At 41.9% G+C, this 20190-nt stretch overlaps 1 protein-coding gene across 4 annotated transcripts in view; it reads left to right on the top strand.

Annotated features, from left to right (window-relative positions):
- Sh3d19 (SH3 domain containing 19) overlaps window positions 1–20190 on the top strand; it is a 146905-nt gene that overhangs the window by 29797 nt on the left and 96918 nt on the right. The gene's annotated exons all lie outside the window — the stretch shown is intronic.

The following is a 20190-nucleotide window of genomic DNA, read 5'->3' as shown; positions in this document are numbered from 1 at the left end:
GGTGTGGGTAAAAGTGGGACAAGGCAGACACATGCCTCTTGATGTCTCGAATATGAAGCACACGGTACCTCCTGTGTAGCATTCTTGTCAGACAAAGACCTGAACTCTGGAGCTACTTCTATTTGCCAAAAATACAGAGGATAAAAGAACCAGTTAAATTACAACACAAGGAAGTAAATAGGCAGAGTCAGAATGTGGGACATTTTCTGAAGCTGCTAACCTAGTTTCTGGAGTAAGTTACCCTTGGCGGGGAGGAGACTGCACTAGGTTATAAGAAACTTTAAAGAGGGAGGTAAGTGTGTTGTCCCTGTTTGGATCCTGATTTAATAAACCAACTCTAATGAGTCCTTTTTCTGTAAGGAAGAAAATTTGATAGAGCTGGATACTGGGTGAGTGGCCTTAATCTTGGTAGGTGTGACAATGACGTTGGGTTACATAAGGAAATATATATTTTCAAAGAGAGAATCAGGAGCCCATGAGTCCTTTGTAAATCTGAGCTGGATTCTTCTTGTTGTTTCGGAGAACACTCCAGTGGTTTTTGTCTGTAGCTATTGTTTTCATGAATAAGGCATCATGCCTTGAACAAATCATCTTACCTGATGGCCTTTCTCCAGGCTCCTATTGGGCCATGAAGGGATCAACTGAAGATCACAAAGAATGCAACATTGATTGTGCATTGCCTCTTTATCATCATACGCTTTATTGATTCTGCTTTTCCTCTACAAAGATTTTAATTTCAATTCAGCAATCAAGAAGCATGCTAAGCCTGCATTTTACTGCCTCCCTGACTTTCTAAAATAAGGAAGCACCAGGGAATTGGAAACAATGAGTGTAAATCTTATACCCACTCCTGGGACACCCTTGGAGCTCAGCTCACCGCTCTTACCATGTTCCGTCACAGGTGTTCAATTCTCTGTCCCCAGAGACGTTACAATTAAGATGCTCTTCGACTGTTTCTACTGTACACAGAAACTATTGGTTTGGGAAATGACAATATGGGGGAGACTATTAAGAATTTTGTTACTTGCTGTGGGACTGTGTGCCGTGGGAGCTCCTTCAGCCAATAGCCTTTAAGATACCAGCCCACTTGGGTGTAGTTCTCTCCAAAGTACTTCCTGTTTTTTGTTGGGAGAAGTATTTTGGGGAGTGTTTATGGCAAATTTTCTGGGGGGGTCTTGGTGCATCAAACCACATTAGTCTGGAAATAATCCACAGGTTCTCATCCTCTGTGGAAACAAAAGCAGAACCTCTTTTCCAAAGCAACAAATCCTTAGACTCAAATTCTGAAGTCAAGATACCTTTATGTTGGTTTATCTTAGCAGTCCACACAATGAAATGTCTCTCATTACATAGCTCTTTAGCAGTCAAAAAATTTAAATAAAATACAATAATATACATAATACAGACTCTCTGTGTATATTTCATCTTTATGTGGCTTATTTTTCTTACTCTATTACTTTTCTGCAAGTTTAAAATTTATTTTATTATCTTTACTCCTTTAATCTATGACTGTCTTTACTCTTTTATATTACATTTATTGTCTCTTTACTCTTTTTCTTCTTTCCCAAGCCTGCATACATTTTTAAAACGCATTGTGGCTCCTTTAGAGGTCTTTTACATCTGAATCTGTCCTATTGTGTATCTAATCCTTTTCTGTCCTAGAGAGCTTTTAAAATGGTAAGCAGCTTGGTCGCAGTGACCCTGGTGCTGGCTCTGCCTCTCTTCACTTTTCAAAAGGTGGAGGTACCATTACTGCCAGCTCTGGGACCACCAGGTAGGAGCCATGCTCACCACTTTAATTCTGAGAAGGAGCATGCAGCACATAAACCCATTTTATCTGAGTAATAGCTGAATCTGCCATGCAGTGCAATCCACCATGCTCTCCTGCTTGTGCACTCCTAGTAGACCTGATTTCACTGCCGACCCAGGCAGGGAGCGCTGAGCCATGGGCATGGTCTCAGCTACTTTGCTCCTGACCCAGAGTGGGAAGACAAGCACCCGAGCCCACAAGCGCCATTCAAGTGTTTGGCCTCCTGAAAGAGCCAGAACAGTTTTTGCTGCCATTTTGAAACTGTGCTTTTTTCGGTTTTGTGTTGTTGTTGTTGTTGTTGTTACTACTGCTGAATCAGGAAGACCTCTCTTAAAGGAGCCATCAGCAAGCAAAGCAATAAGCTGCATTAAACTCCGTTTTTATTTATAGAATTACTTTTCAAGCCTTCTCAGGTTGTATGTGAATTTAACTGGCACACACTGGAGTACCAATTTGTTGGGGAAAGTCGTTTGTTTGTTCCCAGCTGCCCAGACTCCCAAAATAACCACTCAGAAACTGAATTAATTAAATAAATCACTGCTTGGCCTGTTAGCTCTAGCTTCTTATTAACTAGCTCTTATATCTTTGGTTAACCCATTTCTATTATGTTATATTTACCACAAGGTTTGTGGCCTACTGGCAAGGTTCCAATATGTCTGTTTCTGGCGGGGCTACGTGGCTTCTCTCTGCATTAAAATTCCTGTAGTGGAAATTCTGGAAGGCAATATGACTAGAATACAATTAAGATTTGGATTCACTCTATCTACATGTGCCTCCTGTAATTTCTCTCCAGTGACTGTCAATTCCTTTTCCACTTCAGTTGTTAATTCCCTGGGACTATTTAAGTCTTTGCCACCATCTAAGGTTTTGTTTAAATGAATTATTAGATCAGGTGTTATCCCAACAGTCGGTCATAGACTGGAAATGTCTCCTAACAATCTTTGAAAGTCATTAAGAGTTCACAATCTTTTTTTTTATATTTATTTATTTATTATGTATACAATATTCTGTCTGTGTGTATGCCTGCAGGCCAGAGAGGGTACCAGACCCCATTAAAGATGGTTGTGAGCCACCATGTGGTTGCTGGGAATTGAACTCAGGACCTTTGGAAGAGCAGGCAATGCTCTTAACCTCTGAGCCATCTCTCCAGCCCCAAGAGTTCACAATCTTAAAATACCAGTCCAACTGTGGACAAGTTACTACCTCTTTATCTTTGCAAAATGGGAACAAATAACACACCATAAGATTTTAATAAGAATTAAATGTATTTGTACAGAGTTAGCATTGTGCTTGGTTTCACCTATTAAAGTAGCTTAATAACAGCAGCTGCTGCTTTTAGTTTAATTCTCAGCAAACATTACCTTGGTGACAGCTTAGATTTGTGACAGATGTCCCAACCTTAGCACTGCTGGCCTTGGGGATCCAATGACTCTTTGTTGTAGGGTAACTGCCTTGTTAACTGTGGAGTGTTAAGGGATATTCCTGGCCTGCCAGATGGAAGGAGTTACCTACTACTAGTTCTGACGTGTCTTCATATATTGCCAAATGTCCCTGGGTCCAAGTGAGTAGGTTCTCGAGAGCCTGCTGTAGGAAGGATGCCACATTAGGAATTGTGTGACTTTTTATCTGCATTCCTGTCTCTTCCCTATTCAGACCATCAAATCAATCTATAACACTGGAAAACGAGCATGTCCCATATAAAGCCATCTCCTAAAGCAGTGGTTCTCGCCCTTCCTAATGCTGCAACCCTTGAATACAGTCCCTCATGATGTGGTGACTCCCAATTATAAAAATTATTTCATTGCTACTTCATAACTGTAATTTTGCTACTGTTATGAATTATAAATATCTGATATACAACCTCAAAGGGGTCACAACCCACAGGTTGAGAACCAGTGTCCTATTACTTGATTGATTTCTCTGGCGTGTGTGTGGCAGAGCCAGGCATTGTCCATTTTTTGGTGCCCTCAACAACAATAACAATAGCAACAGCAACAATAACAGATAACTATGTCTTCTACTGGATGATCCAATCTGGGGATGGCAAGATGACTTATCTGGTAAAGAGCTTGCCATAGAAGCCTGTCGACCCAAGTTCAGTCCCTGGAACCTGCAGTAAAGGAGAGCCAGCCCTGACTCCTGAAATCTGTCCTCTGACCTACACACAGTTGCTGGGGTGCAGGGAAGTGAGCATGGATGTGCGCACACACACACGCATATATGCACTACCACCACCGCCACTACCACTACCACCGCCACTAACAGCAATGATGATGATGGTGATGATGAGCACAAATTTGAAAGGAAGGCCCAATCTGGTCTTGGTTCTTGAACCTAAACTAGAAAATTTTAGTCAGGTTTTAGTTTCACTACAATAAGTCATAAAACTAGTTACTATGAATCTATAGCACACCTATTATACCAAGCTCACACTCTGGACAGCCTTCTCTTTTCCCTGGCTCTTCATTTTCTTAGCTGGTCTGTGGGTATCCACTGAAGGAGACTGACCCTGGTCAAAGCTCTGCCCTGCTTCTTGATTTATCGTAGGGATTTGTGCTGTGCTATACATTACAGAAAATACTTTCCATTAAAAAAAATTTGCTTCTGCTCATCCTGAGGAATCCTTCTTCATGATTGTAACAGTTGGGTTTCTGTGGTGTATAGCTCTCATTTTATTCATTTAAAAACTAGATGGAAGCCAGGCAGTGGTGGCACATGACTTTAATCCCTATTGGAAAGCAGAGAGAGGCCGGGGGATCTCTGAGTTTGAGGCCATCCTGGTCTACAGAGTGAGTTCCAGGAGAGCCAGAACTACCCTACTGAGAAACCCTGTCTGGAAAAAACCAAAAACCAGACAAACAAACAACTTCCCCCTCCCACCCCAAAACTAGATTGAAGCAAGGCACACACCTGTAATCCCAGGATTTGCAATGAGGAAGCAGGAGGATCAGGAGTTCAAGGTCGTCTTTGGCAACATAGGTGTAATCTATAGGTTATATTAGCCCCTGTGTAGACAGAAGTTTCTGTCCCACCCAGTCCTGCTGCCATTCAGTCCCAACCTAAATAAGCATACAGAGGTATATTAATTATAAACTGTTTGGACTATTGCTCAGGCTTATTACTAACTAGCTCTTACAACTTAAATGCACCCATAATTCTTGTCTATGTTTAGCCACGTGGCTTGGTACTTTTGCTCAGTAAGTCATTCTCATCTTGCTTTCTCCACATCTGTCTGGTGAATGACTCTCTCTCTGCCTTTCCTCTTCCCAGAAATCTCCTAGTCTGGTTGTTTCTCCTATACTTCCTGCCTGGCTACTGGCCAGTCAACATTCTATTAAACCAATATGAGTGCAAATCTTTACAGTGAACAAGAGCATTATCCCAAACCACCCCTCTCTGGAAAAACCAAACCAAACCAAGAAAACACCCATCTGTAATGCACCTGGGTACTTCCCATTTGTTAGGCACTGTGAGAAGATTAAGAAGATATCTAGGGCGTTTGTGTCTTCTCTCAAGCTGTTCATACCTGCTCAAAAGGAGAAATAAACAGCTACAAATGAAGACATGCACTCCAATAACTGATAGTCTGATAACTGGGCTCAAAGGGTGGATGCTATTCTGGTCTAATAGAAGGAAGAACCTTTGACAGGGCTTTTCCACCATGAATGACAGAAACTTCTGTTGGAAAGAACCACATGTCTGGAGTCAGGCAGTTCTGGATAAATCTGTTAATATTAGCTCAGTTGTTTCTTGGTGTTTTCATTTGTGGACGTGAGATAAATAATAACATTTAATTGTTAAGAGTAAATAAGGTGATACTGAAAGTGAACAATGTAGTGTCTACAACTGAGGAGGAATAATAAAGAAAATGTAAGTGTGTGCCGTAGTTAAGACATGAGACAAAGATGTCACGCCACCTAAGAATCCACTGAAGCAGGTCTTAGACACATTGACTTGGCTGACCTCATCTCAATCTTGGTTCTAGGCCATATCTTCTTGGCTTCTGGAATTCAAGGCTTGTCAGAGCTCCCACAAAAGATTTGATTTATTATATTTTAGACTTCCAAAAGAAACCAGAGTCACTATTTACAAGGGGAATTGCTTATTTCCTCATTATTTAAAACTTATTTTCCCAACCAGTCACCTTCTTGATTATGTGTAGGGAAGCCACACGAGGAGGTTGGTACGGTTTGCAGAGCCTGAGAAGAGAGCAAGTGGTATGGCTAAACAAGACGCTTTGATGCACTGGGATGAAATACTCTTACAAACTAATCCTACTTAGAAAAATGGTGTAAAAGCCCTTGTCCACACGATCAATCTAAGAAAATGCAACACTTCTGTTTGGACTTAGGCTCTCTTCCCTCAGAAGCCAAAGTTCTTATAAATATATATAGTTAACCAATTTTTTTCTTAGATTCCATGTTGACTACTGGCTGTTTTTCTGCAGTCAGTGTTTAATGTTGTGAGCAAGAATTAATTTTCCTACAGATGGTTTCCTACAAGTGTGTTGCCTTGAAATCATTCTCAAGTTTAGTTTATTCCTAGAATACACGAGGAATAAATTCATGGAAATCTTTTGGTTTTCTTTTAGATGTAACTCGATAATTCTGTCTCACCTATTAGGTATTATATTTAAGTTTTGGTTTTGAAAGTTTGCAGGACTGGGGACTGTAGTTTAGTGGTAGGATACTTGCCTGGTATGTACATGCATGCACATACTCACATGCACGCACATACGCACACGCGCACACACACTCATGATCTACTACTATAGGGCAGAGGGTGTGATGAGGCTACATAGTAATCACAGCTCTGGTTTCCAACGGTCAGCAATTAACTTTCCTGTTTGCTGTATTATTAGCAGGCATGAGCGTCATCTGTTGTGTCTATTAGAAAGCAAACTCACGCCTTAAGATCAGAATTGTATCCAATCATTTGCAACGTGCCTTTCAGCTGTTTTATGATTCTATAACACTAGTTTATCCACTTGTGGGGCTTGGGCTCTAATATCTCGATACATGGCTTCTTTCCCATTCCTTTATGTTTCTACATATTTGGCATCTCTTTCTTATGCTTAAGTATTCTCCAATGTCAAGTAGAATAAATTGTAGTCACTTGAATCTTGATCATGATTTGTGTAATTTTACACTTGGGAATTATTTTCAAAGTTCTTAGCACTTCATATGTTTGAAAAACTTTATATACATATAATATATATGGGGTTTATCTGCATGTATGTCTGTGCCCCATGTGTGTGCCTGGTGCTCACAGAGGCCAAAAGAGGGTATCAGATTCCCTAAGACTGGAGTGACAGACAGCTGTGAGCCACCATGTGGGTGCTGGGAATTGAACCCAGGTCCTTGGGAAGAGCAGCCGGTGCTCTTAACCGCTGAACTATCTCTCCATCCCTGGAAAGCTTTTAACACGGTCCTAATTTAGTTTACCATTATGTAGTTGCATTTTTTGTGTAGTTATTAATGAAAACTGTTATTTTCAATAGTGATTTCTTCAGTGAAATATGAGATGCTTGCTTTGCTATTTATTCTTCATTCCACCTGTGCCAGAACACCTTCCTATAACTAAGTTTTACTTTTATCTATCATGTGATATATTGTGTTAGTATTTTACAAAAAGAAAAAAGGACTTAGCCCTGGCCAGTGTATATACCATGTTCTTAACCACCCATCTTTGTGTGCCAGAGCTTAGGGAAAGAACAATAAGGCCGTCTTGCATGTGTTATGAAAGATGTTTTTAGACTATTCTCTGTTCATGCTGAATATATCTTTAATAAAACCTCCGCTAATACCACACCCAAGAGCATGACTATGAGGCGCTTTCTCTGGATAGGGCTAATAAAAGACTCAAGGAATTTCCCCCTATATTTTTCTGTTTTCATCCCTGAGCGCTAGGCACGGCCAGCCTTGGCTTTGAAGCTATCACGCTGTTTCCATTCACTTCTAAATGAGGAACGTTCACTTCTAAATGAGGAACGCAGTCTTTATTATGCCCCCTGTGTTACTTATAATGAGAATGGCCTCTGTTGGTTCATATAGTTGAGTTCTTAGTCCCCAGTTGGTGGACTGGTTGGGAAGGATTGGGACGTGTTGCCTTTTTGGAGGAGGTGTGTCACTAGGAATGGGGTTTGAAATTTCAGAAACCCATGTCGTGCCCAGTTAGTTTTCTCTGCCTTCTCTCAGGTACTGCTTTAGCCTTCCTGCCTGCTGCCATGCTCCCCACCATCTTCTCCAGGATAGCCGTGGACTCTCTGAAACTGCAAGCCCCCAATAAACTCTTCTATAAGTTGCCTTGGGCATGGCGTCTCTTCACAGGAACAGAGACATAACTACAACAGCCCAATCTTTGCCTCTTGAGAGACACACCTTGTTGACTCATTTCTAGAGACTGCAAGAGGTCATGAGATGACTGACACACAAGTAGCTTGTGAACAGACTTTCCCTGTCCTCAGCCACTCACCTTTGAGAAGCCATTTTCACTAAAGCCGTTTGCAGACGGCTCCCTGTGGGCGGTGGGAAAAAGAGTGGCAAGCAAGCTGGGGTTTCCTCACAGGTTCATGCACAGGCTCAGAAATGAAAGTCGAACGGGGCCAACACAGTGGTGGTCCTTGAGACACCCCGAGTCACTACCACCCAGCCCAGCCTCTCCTGCTCACTGACCCACAGAAGGGAACTGAGGTTTCCTGGTTCAGTGATTTAAGTCTGGAAGTAATTTGTTGTACAGCAGTAGATGACTAGTACACTGTGTGGGCTCTGCTAGCCTGACCTGATTTACCTGAATCCATTTGATCTTTTACATTCTTCCCTTTTTTTTCAGTCTAAGTCCTGTGTTGGGTGATTTTCTTCTTGGATTCAGCCAAGGGCAGGCTGACCTGCAGACGCCAGCTTCTTTTCCTACTGAATCTGAAGAGTGGTTGGGCCAGGTGGTTTCTGAATTCCTTTCCGCCTTAAAGTTCTCTTCTTCTAAATTTCTTTTCAAGCTCTGCCTCAGTTTCAACAAAACAATAAGTCTGAACACTGTTAGAGTTGGCCAGTTGTTTTGAAGAGACAGATTATAATTGTACAACTTCATGGGTTCTACTGTGTTTTGGTACACTTAATATATATATTTAAGACATTGGGGTTATCCAGCGATTGAAGTATTCATTCTGGCAGCTCAACTCTCCAGACAACAGGTTAGACTTACAGGGTGACAGAACTGTATCTGTCTTGCTAGACACCACAATTCTCAGCTTCCAAAATGGATCCTTTCTCCCTCATCTGCGAATGCTCTTTTATCCTGGCCGTATTGATCTTGTTAAAGTGACCACAAGAAAATCAGAAGCAGAAATATAACAAGAAGCCAGAAAGTGGGAGTGGCAGAAAACTCTGTAGATGAGATGACTAACTTCTCAATCCAAGGTTTATAGAAACTGATGGTTGTGTATATTGTAGGCTCACTGGATCAGGTACTGTATACTGTAGGCTCACTGGTTCAGGTACTGTATACTGTAGGCTCACTGGTTCAGGTACTGTATACTGTAGGCTCACTGGTTCAGGTACTGTATACTGTAGGCTCACTGGTCCAGGTTCTGTGTACTGTAGGCTCACTGGTTCAGGTATTGTATACTGTAGGCTAACTGGTTCAGGTACTGTATACTGTAGGCTAACTGGATCAGGTACTGTACTCTGTAGGCTCACTGGATCAGGTGCTGTATACTATAGGCTCACTGGATCAAGTACTGTATACTGTAGGCTAACTGGTTCAGGTACTGTATGCTGTAAGCTAACTGGTTCAGGTACTGTATGCTGTAGGCTCACTGGTTCAGGGACAGTACACTGTAGGCTCACAGGCAAGCATGAGGACCAGGGTTTGGATGCCAGGTAGTCTGGCTGCCCATCTATAATTCTAGGCTAGCAAGACTAGCAATATTATCAACCTTTTGTTTGGTTAGGAGACCCTGCCTCCATCAGTAAGGTGGCCCTATCCAGCTTCTTTTAGCCTTGTTGCCCTGCCCATCATCCTGCCTTCACATGAAGTCCACACAATGAACACAGCCCCCTACTGAGTATCCAATGTGTATGTATGTACATACAGTACTTTACCTACATGTATGGGTTTGCATGTGTGCTTGCATATGGGAGCCTAAGGTTTATTTTGCAAACCACCTGTGACCACTCTTCCACTGACTTCCAGTGGAAAGGGAAGGAGTATAGAGGATGAACCCTGGAGCTTGATCTCCCACCCTTCCTCTCCTCTTTGCCCCACAGACATTACCTTTCCTCTCACGCTCATAATTCCTTCCCTCAGTCCCTGTACATCCCTGAGTGAGATATTATACTTAACTCAAGGAGATCCTTTGATTCTCCTTCCTCTGTCTATAACAGAAAAGATAAAACCCGGATGCGATCTGGATAGGCGGCTCATACCACATGTTTCCTGGGCAGCGTTTCCTAGGCCACAGCTTCTGTCGTTGTCCAAGGTTTCCTCGCCTCTGGGGCTCACCTGATGTCTCCAAGAGAAGCAGTAGCAGGTTCACAGCGCCAACAGAGCCCACACCTCTGTCCTCAGGAGCATTAGAGGGCACAGTTGGGAGATGGAGCAAGACCCTCTCCTCAAGGAGCCCTTTGCCTTTGCCCCTCCCCTTGGTCTTCACCCCAGCTCAGCTATGAAGAGGTCAGGCTGAAAGAGCAGCGGGGTCCAGGCAGTGGAGCAGAAGGTGCTTTTTGGAGTGTTTCTGCTCACTGTGAGGATAGAGGGACAGAGGAGTGAGGCAAGGGAGACAGTAGAAGGAGCGGGGCCTGGTTAGTGGATAGCGGCTTAGCGTGGGACAAGTCTAGCCAGACCTTCTGTCCCTTACATCTGGGAACATACCCCAGTCTTCCATCTAATTCCTCCCCAAGAGTGGGTAGCTTAGACCAAACCCTAAACCAGAATCACAAAAGAAAACCCTTGAGAACTGCCTGTCCCTGATCCCGGGCCTTGTAAACGGTCACCTGACTGAAACAAAAATATCGAGGACGCGTACCTGTCTGTTCGCTAACCAGTGTTTTCCCTGCTCTTTTTACATTTTGCCTTCTGGCACTCTGTGCTGCACAGTCCTTGATCACCAGGATTGTTTTTGTTTTGTGTTAGGTATTTGTAATATACAAGGTATCGGGCTAAATGAAGACCAGAATCTGTAGCACTTATACAGAGTGAACAATAGGAGAATCTAGTGGGAAAGGAAAAATAGCCCAGAGGCTTTTGTTTAGAAAGTATATCATGTTTACTAAAACCAGTAGACGAGACGGCTGTGAAGCTAAGTGACAGCATTGGTGTGCACGGCACGGGCTGTCCAGCCTCGTTCCCAGCCTGCCTGCATGTTGATTCTGAGAACTTTTGACCTTACATGGTATATTATAACCTGACTGCTGAGCAAGAGCTGGTTACGATTTCTCATAAAATGATGATGTTGGAGCAGTTGAGAGTCCTTTCTGTTTTAGGCCCTGTGCTCAACACAGGAAGGCATCATGAGAATAATAAAAATGTATAGGGTTCGAAGGCCCATGGTGGAGAGTTATATTTTCCAAGACTCAAGGATAGGATTGTAATGTTACCAGGATTACAGCTGAGAACTGGCCGTTTCAAGAGATCAGCGCACCAGAAGGCACGTTTATATCGGATCTGACCCGATGGTGGCAAGTGTACGTTTAACCAGGAGATATTTTTTTTTCTCCTGTGCATTAAAATTCGTTGAAATTGTAAAAAGCGTATTGATTAGCATAGTAAGCAGTTTGGTAGAGAGCGCTGTACGGTGGTCTTTCCATATGTGCTGACACCGCCGTTTCGATTTGTGGTTTCTGTGAGGAGATAAACTAACTTAATTGAAGTGTTCACATTCCTGGTTATAGACCTTGAAACACAAGCAGAATTTAGGGAAGATGCTCTTTTCCCCTCCAGGTGCCTCATGCCCAGCTGTGCACTCTCGAGCCCATAGAGCGGTGGTTCTCGACCTTTCTAATACTGCGACCCCTTAATACAGTTCCTCATGCTGTGGTGACTCCCAACCATAAAATTATTTCATTGCTATTTTATAACTGTAATTTTGCTACTGTTATGAATCATAATGTAAAATCTTTGTTTTCTGAAGGTCTTAGGTGAGCCCTATGGAATAGGTCACGATCCACACCTTGAGAACCACTACCCTAGACTATCTGACATGTTATCCCAAGGAATGGGGATCCTATTTCTGCATGTGTGAGAGTCCATCTCAGCTTTGCCTGATTGGGAACTGCAGGGAGGTCTGTAGGAAGGACAAAACTATCAGAGATCTCAAAATAACAAGTAACATTAACCTCAGAATACAAAGCAAAAATAATCTTGGCCATAGCACCTAGGAGTTAGGGTTTATAAGGTCTGAATATGTACAATTTATATGTAGACAATTATAAACCCTGAAGAAAAGAAGAAAGTTACAATCTTTTGTTATTATCAAAGTTGTCCTTTTGGTTTATAAACCAAATAGTCCCTCTAACAGTGAACCATTGCCTAAAAATTTGGAAATGATTCTAAATAATTTAACGTGATCAGTTACAGAAACTCAGCAGTGGTTTTGGTTTGCTCAGTGTTCTCATCAGACGGTGGACCTTCCAGTTTTCATTCCCATTTTGTGGATGAGGAAACTGAGATCCCAGGAGGTTAAATGACAGCTAATTGTCTTATAGCGTTATGAAAGGTTGGTAGCATCCTGATTTCATACATTTACAGGTTCAAAGCCAGATCTTCAGACTCATTGTCTAACCACACGTCCTCCCATGCTACAGAGGTTCCTGAGACCGGGACCTCATTTATTCACCCGGCCGTCAGTTCTGCTGTTCCTGCGTCGGGTGCCAGGATCTGTTCTAGAATGGACACGTGATAACAGAAAAAGGCCCTGTCTGGATATTTTATTTCAGTCTCTTTGAAGGAGCTTAGTATTTCTTGGGGTTTTCATTTGCTCAGATAAACCACAGAAAGAGAAAAGAGCAAAGGGGAAGGTACCATACCTTTAAGACAGAGCTGATAAATAGGAGTCTCTGAGATAGAATGACCAGCCGAGACAGGAGGGTCACTTAAAAAGTCAGCCTTGGCTACAGACAATTAGCATAAACTGAGATGGCCTTGGCCAGTATCCTAATTAAGAGAATAATGAGCAGGACATAGTAGCTCATGCCTTAATTCAGTACTTGGGAAGCTGAGGCAGGAGGATGGTCACAAGGTCAAGGCCAGCCTGTGCTGTATAGTCTTAAAAAAATGAGGAGAAGGGGGGAAGATGAAGAATTGTGAAAGCCTTCATGTTCTCCAGCGAGTCTGTAAAGATTGTAGCTTCTGGAATAGTCCTTGTAAAGTGTTGGTTCAGCCGCACCGGGGTGTGTGAGCTTCTGATAACGACACTGGAATTTTTATTCTTTAATTGGTAACCAGGTTTTCATATCTTTAAACTTTGACCTACTTAAAAAAAAACTGCATGTATCTGATAAGCGGTAGTATAGATTTAGACTTTGTAAGTTTTTTTCCCCCATTGATTATTTTATGGAAATCTTAACTATGTGCTCCCAATCCAGTTAAATCATTTTCTTTGTTATGACTTGAAAACTTTTTGACTTTCCAGAAAATAAAACAATGTTCAATTTTAAACCGGAAGAGCCAAGTGTACTATTTTTATTTAACCGAGAAAATATTTTTAAATATTGTGACTTGTCCAGACATAATGAAAGTGTGTTTGGGATGAAGGTGAGAATAGAGCCAACACATGTGTTACCGTGTCTCGGGCACCTCTGTTGTGGCTCCTCTCGTCAGCACAGCGATTGCCCTGGAGGCTTCAGAATGGAGAGTTCGTGTAAGTGCACATCTGTTGGACTCTCCAAACAATCCTGCAGTATACACTTAAATATTTCTGAGGTTCCCTTTATGTGTTTGAGTGGAAGATGATAGAAAAGCTAACAGATGGCCAACAGGAATATTTAGTTGACAAGGGAAAAACTATAATTTAGCTGCTGTAGTTCCTAAGTTAAAAAAAAAAAAAAAAAAAAAAAAAAAGCTGAGTCAGTAGAAACTCGCCGTATGAAAATCTTGGAACTATTTTTCTGCTGAAATGTTTTGTTTACATTTGGGGGGGCAAGGAAAGGGACAGGCAGATAGGAGGAGAAAAGGGGAGGCAGGGTGGGGGACACAAACATGGTGGTCTGGAGATTTGAACCCTTATCTAGAGGTTTTTTTTTTTTTTTTTTTTTTTTTTGGTTTTTCGAGACAGGGTTTCTCTGTGGTTTTGGAGCCTGTCCTGGAACTAGCTCTTGTAGACCAGGCTGGACTTGAACTCACAGAGATTCGCCTGCCTCTGCCTCCCGAGTGCTGGGATTAAAGGCGTGCGCCACCACCGCCCAGCTAGAGTTTTTTGAAAATGTATGTTCTTGCCGGGCGACGGTGGCACACGCCTTTAATCCCAGCACTCAGGAGGCAGAGGCAGGCGGATCTCTGTGAGTTCGAGACCAGCCTGGTCTACAGAGCTAGTTTCAGGACAGGCTCCAAAGCCACAGAGAAACCCTGTCTCGAAAAAAAAAAAAAAAACCAAAAAAAAAAAAAAAGAAAATGTATGTTCTTTGCACTTTGCCAAGAGTTTCTTTCCTGTTGGCCTTTGTCACTGGAAGAATTTCTTAATGCTCAAAGCAGTTTTTCCTAGTAACCTTAGCTCTAAGAATGCTGCTACCCTGAGTCTGCACATTTGAACACGTCAAAATATTTTCTCATCAAATTAAGTTTAATCTTCTCCTTAATGCCCCCTGCCGTGTCGGGGAGAACCTTGTAGCAAGGATCAGAAATCAAGTTACACAAATGCTCCCTAATTAGGGAAGTCTGTTTAGTGCTAAGTAAAAATATATTGGCCAGTCTGTTAATCGTGGTGCCTGTTCCTAAACACTAAATTCCTGAATATTTGGGGCTGAAAACACTCTGTCCGTTTCAGAAACAGCTAGACTTTTTCCAGAGTCTCCTTAGACAAAATTGTGAGAGGTGAGCATTTCAAAATGTCTTCCAGTGAAGAACGGTTGACAGGAAGCATAGTGGCCATTCTCAGATGCTTCGCAGATGGAAATTGTTGTGGTGCTTTGTTAATATCAGTCCCCTTTCACAAGTTCCCAGGAGCACAGCCAGGAACACGGATTTGTGGAAGTCACAGTGATGAGTATACAAAAATGAGAGCAGCCGGTTTTGTTTTGGTTTGTTCTTTTCTTAGTGAAGACTGAACCCAGGACCTCACACATGTAAGGCCAGTATTCTATGACGGAGCTGTTTACCTTCTAAATTGTATTTTGAGATAGGAGCTCACCACGTTGCTCCTGGTGGCCCCAAGCTTGCAATCCGTATGCCTCAGCTACCATCACACCCCCTACCAGACACCATTTGTTTATAGAACCGCATCAATTAATTTCTTAAAAGTAGACATTTTTATAGACTCTGACCATGTTCTATACCACACATCTAAGATTTAATCCTCTGTTAATCAATATAAACTAGGCATATCTGTTCATATACATTAAGATTATTGAGTTACCTTAAAGTGGAAGCTTTGAAGAGGGCTCCAGGGTTTGGCTACTGATGGGCACAAGGGATTGTTCACTGGTGGTGAAAACTGAGCAGATTTCAAAGATAAATAAACCCCCAGATTGAGGCTCCCTATTCTGTGTACTCAGGTTCTTCTTGCCAGCAAGGAAAGAATTCAGAGTTGAGACAAAGTGAGTGACTAAGAAGACATTTGTGAGGGCAAAGGTACATTGAAGGGCACGATACATTGCTGGGCTGTTTGTATAGCTTATTCCCTGGGCACACTTGAACGAAGGGAGAATTATCTTGGGTTATCGAAGTGAGGCTACAGAAATGGTTCTAAAAAGGGGTTTGTTCCCCTTTACTGTCCTCAGAGGGGAATTCTAGCTGTGACATGTGGGAGCAGGCAACTTTGCAAGGTCAGCGATACACAGCTGTTATTCTAATGACACTTAGAACTGTTGGCAGGTGCGTTGGCCCCAGCTAGTTTGTGGCAGTCTTGTGTCTTTACGGTACGAGCAATCACAACATGCCCTGCTGTACCACGCCTCTGTAGGGGCAGCGGCCTCTAGCCACTGTGCAGTTTGCCTCTTGATAGTCCTGTGACTTTGACCTACATCAATGGGAGGGTTCTACAATAAGCATGGTAATGATTGCACAGCTCTATAAGGTTACTAAAATCATTGGCACAATTGTATCCTTCAGATGGGTAAATTTTATGGTATGTAAATTACATATCATTAACTTGTAGGAAATGAAAATATGTAAGTATAGCTGACCACAGAACTCATAAAATCTAAGAAGAGTTAATATTGATTAAACAGAGAAGTTCTGAAAGCTCTTCTATTTCCTTCCCTCCTTTTTTCTCTTTCTTCCTTCAAGACGGAAAAACCTTCCTGAGCCTTTGGTAGTTTGTTAAAACTTGCTGCTCGTTAAGAATGCTACAGCATGGGACTGGAGAGATGGCTCAGCAGTTAAGAGCAGAGAGGACTCAGGTTCAGCTCCCAGCACCCACATGGAGCTTGCAACCGTCTCTAATGCTAGCTAGTTCTAGGGAAACCAGAGCTTTCTTCTGATCTCTGGGGCACTAGACATGCACATAGTACACATATATGCATGCAGACAGAATACTCATATGGATAAAAATAATATTTTTTCCAAACAATAGTGCAGTAAAAGTCTTAATGAACAGCTCCATTGCCCTGTGTACTATTGTCTGTACTATTTGTATCAGCATTGGACATTATTACTGAAAATAGTGTCATTTTATATGTATTTATTTAAATACAGGATAAGATAGAGTAGGCAAGGAGTTAGGGAATTGTGAGAGAAGGCAGCTAGATTCTTAAGAGGCAGCTTAAGACTTTCAAACGCTAACATTTCAGCAAACACATCTTGCACTGCTTGTGTCTGTTTAATTAAAAAGGATCCAAAGGAGCTGCTTGGGGCCTGACACTGACCACAGCGATAAAAGGGGTAAACCGATCACACTAACACAATTGGCTGTGCCGTCCTGGCTCAAAGCTAACGAAAGGTAATCTATTTTGGTCCATAAAGAACGGCCTTTTAAGTGACTGCAGAATTCAACAGGAATGGAATTCAGCTGATTATTTCTTCCTTGGCCCAGACAGAGAAGGTCGGGTGCAGTTTTGACTCCTCTGGCAGAATACAGTTAGTGGCTGTCTCGGGAAAGTCAGAGGCTGGAGGTGCCCAGCTCTTTGCTTTCTCTGTGTGCCCACCATGACCTGCCAAGGCGTTCTTGCCTTCCTACGCTGTTTAAATGTCCCTTGTCCTTTCCTCTGGTCTCCAGTTCACTCTTCAGGAAGGTGCTCTCGGCGACCCCCTTTCTTAAATCACAAGTCCTGACTTCATAAGGGACTGAGTGAGCAAAGAAGGTAGGAGTCTTGAAGAGTGTGACATTTCTAAAGTGCAAAGGCCAAAAATTAGTTTGAAATCGAGTGTGTAATGAATCCGAGTTGAGTTCTTTCTGGTGGTATTTGCTTGTGTTGAGTCACATGGCTGCAGCCTTGGTTCTGAAATCCCATTGGTACCGGGCCATGCCGTCGTACCCTGTGGCACCAGTGAATGCTACCTGAAATACCGCAGCTAGGATTTCAGGCTGCTGTGTGTTATGAATTGCAATGTTTTTGTCCATACATTTTCCGCTCTTTAGAAGCATAACTGTGGGAAGCAAAGACAATATCTTCACGCCAGCTTTCTTCAGCATGTGCATATCCAATTGGTGTGTCTATGGGTTGTACTGAATTGCAAAGTTTTATTTTATTCATTTAAGATTTTTATTTATAGCCAGGTGTGGTGCCACACACCTTTATTCCCAGTACACTGAAGGCAGAAGCAAGAGGATTCCTGAGTTCAAGGCCAGCCTGGTCTATAGAGTGAGTTCTAGGACAGCCAGGGCTACACAGAAAGACCCTGTCTTGAAAACACCACCGCCGCTGCCACCACCACACATACACACAATAATAATAATAATAATAATAATAATAATAATAATAATAATAATAATAATTTTGTGTATGGGTGTTTTGTGTACCAGTTGTGTGTTTGATGTCTGCAGAGTCCAGAAGAGGGCTTCAGATCCCCTGGACCTGGACTTATAGAGCCAGCTATCATGTGGGTCCTGAGAATCCAACCTGAGTCCTCTGGAAATGCTCTTAACTGCTCAGTCATCTCTCCAGCCCCGCAAAATTTGGTTTTAAAAACTGGTATTTGAGTTTCATTTAAATTTTTTTTAAATGAACTTCGCCTTGGGATTAGTAGGACAGAATTTCCAGTAATTTCAGACATGGCCCTAAGCACACTTCGGCCACTTTCATGCCATATTTTTTTGTGAAGGAGCATTGGCAGCCTTGATGGTTATGAATCAAAACAGTAATCAGCCCTGAAAACTGTTGAAGATGTTCTACCCTTCAGTATCTCGTTCAGCCAGGATTTAATTATTTTTATAGAATTAAACAAGCACATCAATGTCATTAATATTTAAATTTGCCTCTGTCTTTAATAAATGATAAATTTACATATATACCAAAGAATTATTCTAGAATAAATTACTTTGTTATTTACTGTCAGTAGATGTTTGGTTTGTATACTTATTTTATATACGTGTGTATATTGAGTTGCATAAGAATTTCTTTCTTTTTTTTCGTTTTTGTTTTGTTTTTTGAGACAGAGTTTCTCTGTGTAGCCTTGGCTGTCCTGGATCTCCCTCTGTAGACCAGGCTGGCCTTAAACTCACAGAGATCCACCTGCCTCTGCCTCTGAGTGCTGGGATTAAAGGTATGCGCCACTACTGCCTGGCAGAGTGAGAAGAATTTAATAAGTCTTTGTCTGAGAGACATTGCTAACCCCAGGCTGAGGTGACTTTTCAGTTCTCTGGTGACAGATACACAACTGTAACTCAAACCTACCCCAAGATGCTTGGAATTTTGTATATGATTTAAAAAATTCATAATATAAAAAATCATTACCTAATATAATATTGTGAATAGTATATTAATAATATAAATATACTAATAAATTATATATAATAATATTAAAAATTAAGCTTTGCAGTAAAAGGCTTTAGCTGTTTTAATCTTGCAGAGAATTTATTTTTCATAAAAATATAAATTAAATGCCTCCAGAAAATCTTTTGTGAGGGTGGGGATCTGGTCTTTTCAAGTCACGTGTCTTATAATCCTATCCTTCATTGTTCCTTCCCAGTTAATTTTATCTTGGTCTTTAAATTCTTTGGGAAGTGAATGTGACCAGATCTCAGCAAAAGACTCAGAAGGCTGTACTGGATCAGTGTAAATCCATCCAATTACATTTGAATTTGACAGCTTTACCACTAAACGGAGCCCGGAACTTTATGAGCTTTCACAGAAAACAGGTGTGAATGATCTGGGACTATGCCCAAAGGCCTCGCACGCTTGCTACTGATAGCTGGGAAGGTAGGAAGAGCCCATCCCTGCAGTGGGCCGCTCCCCTCACGTTGCTGAGGGAGGGTCCATTTTTCCATGGGATCGTGTGTTGACTTGTAAATCTTGCCAAACATCAATATTCCTTTATTCTTCTTTCCCCTCCCCGAAACAAATGAAATGGAGACAGTCTTGTTGCAACATTTAATCGATATATGAACAAATTGATATTAATATGGTTCAGAAAAGCCAACAATAATCGGCCGTCTCTGGTTTAATCATGGTGGAATACATAGAGATCACTCCTGCTTGCCTGTCAGGTTTGCTGTGGTTGTGTTTCGGAGACAACCCTGTGCAGTGACGCTTGGTTAGCAGTTTGGTTTAATATTGGAAACATGTTTGCTGTGTGGGTTATTTTAAATCAGCCACTCAGGTGAAAGGCCACCGCTGTTCTGATGTCCATTGTCACCGTGGGCTCTTTCAGAATCTACATTTTGTTTTATGTATGTACTTTATGGTATTCAATGATAACACAGTAAACATAAATAATGAAAAAAATCATCCCCAATCTTAGATATAGATAGAAACAATTTAAGATCAGAAGATCAAATCAGTTGTTGCTCCCTGGTGATTAACTTCAGGAGTTAATAGCCATTTTACATCATCCAGCCTCTGGTTAGCACCTACTGGTGCCTTCAACAAATGTGCATTTGGCTTGGAGACTGAATTCCATGGCAAGTCTTCAAAACTCACCAGGTTGTTTACTCTTTGGAGAGACTATGATGAGATGGTTTTCCTTGTGAGTTCCTTTCTAAAAAAGGAATGGCATCCTCATGTGATAACTCTGTGTGGTGGTTTGAATGAGCAATCCCCCCGTAAATCTTGGATATTCACTACTTAGTCTCC

This window comes from Chionomys nivalis, chromosome 24 (assembly GCF_950005125.1).
Source record: "Chionomys nivalis chromosome 24, mChiNiv1.1, whole genome shotgun sequence".
NCBI classification, from domain to species: domain Eukaryota; kingdom Metazoa; phylum Chordata; class Mammalia; order Rodentia; family Cricetidae; genus Chionomys; species Chionomys nivalis.
The sequence above is the reverse complement of the archived record's forward strand: the minus strand, read 5'-3'. Positions and strand labels throughout refer to the sequence as shown.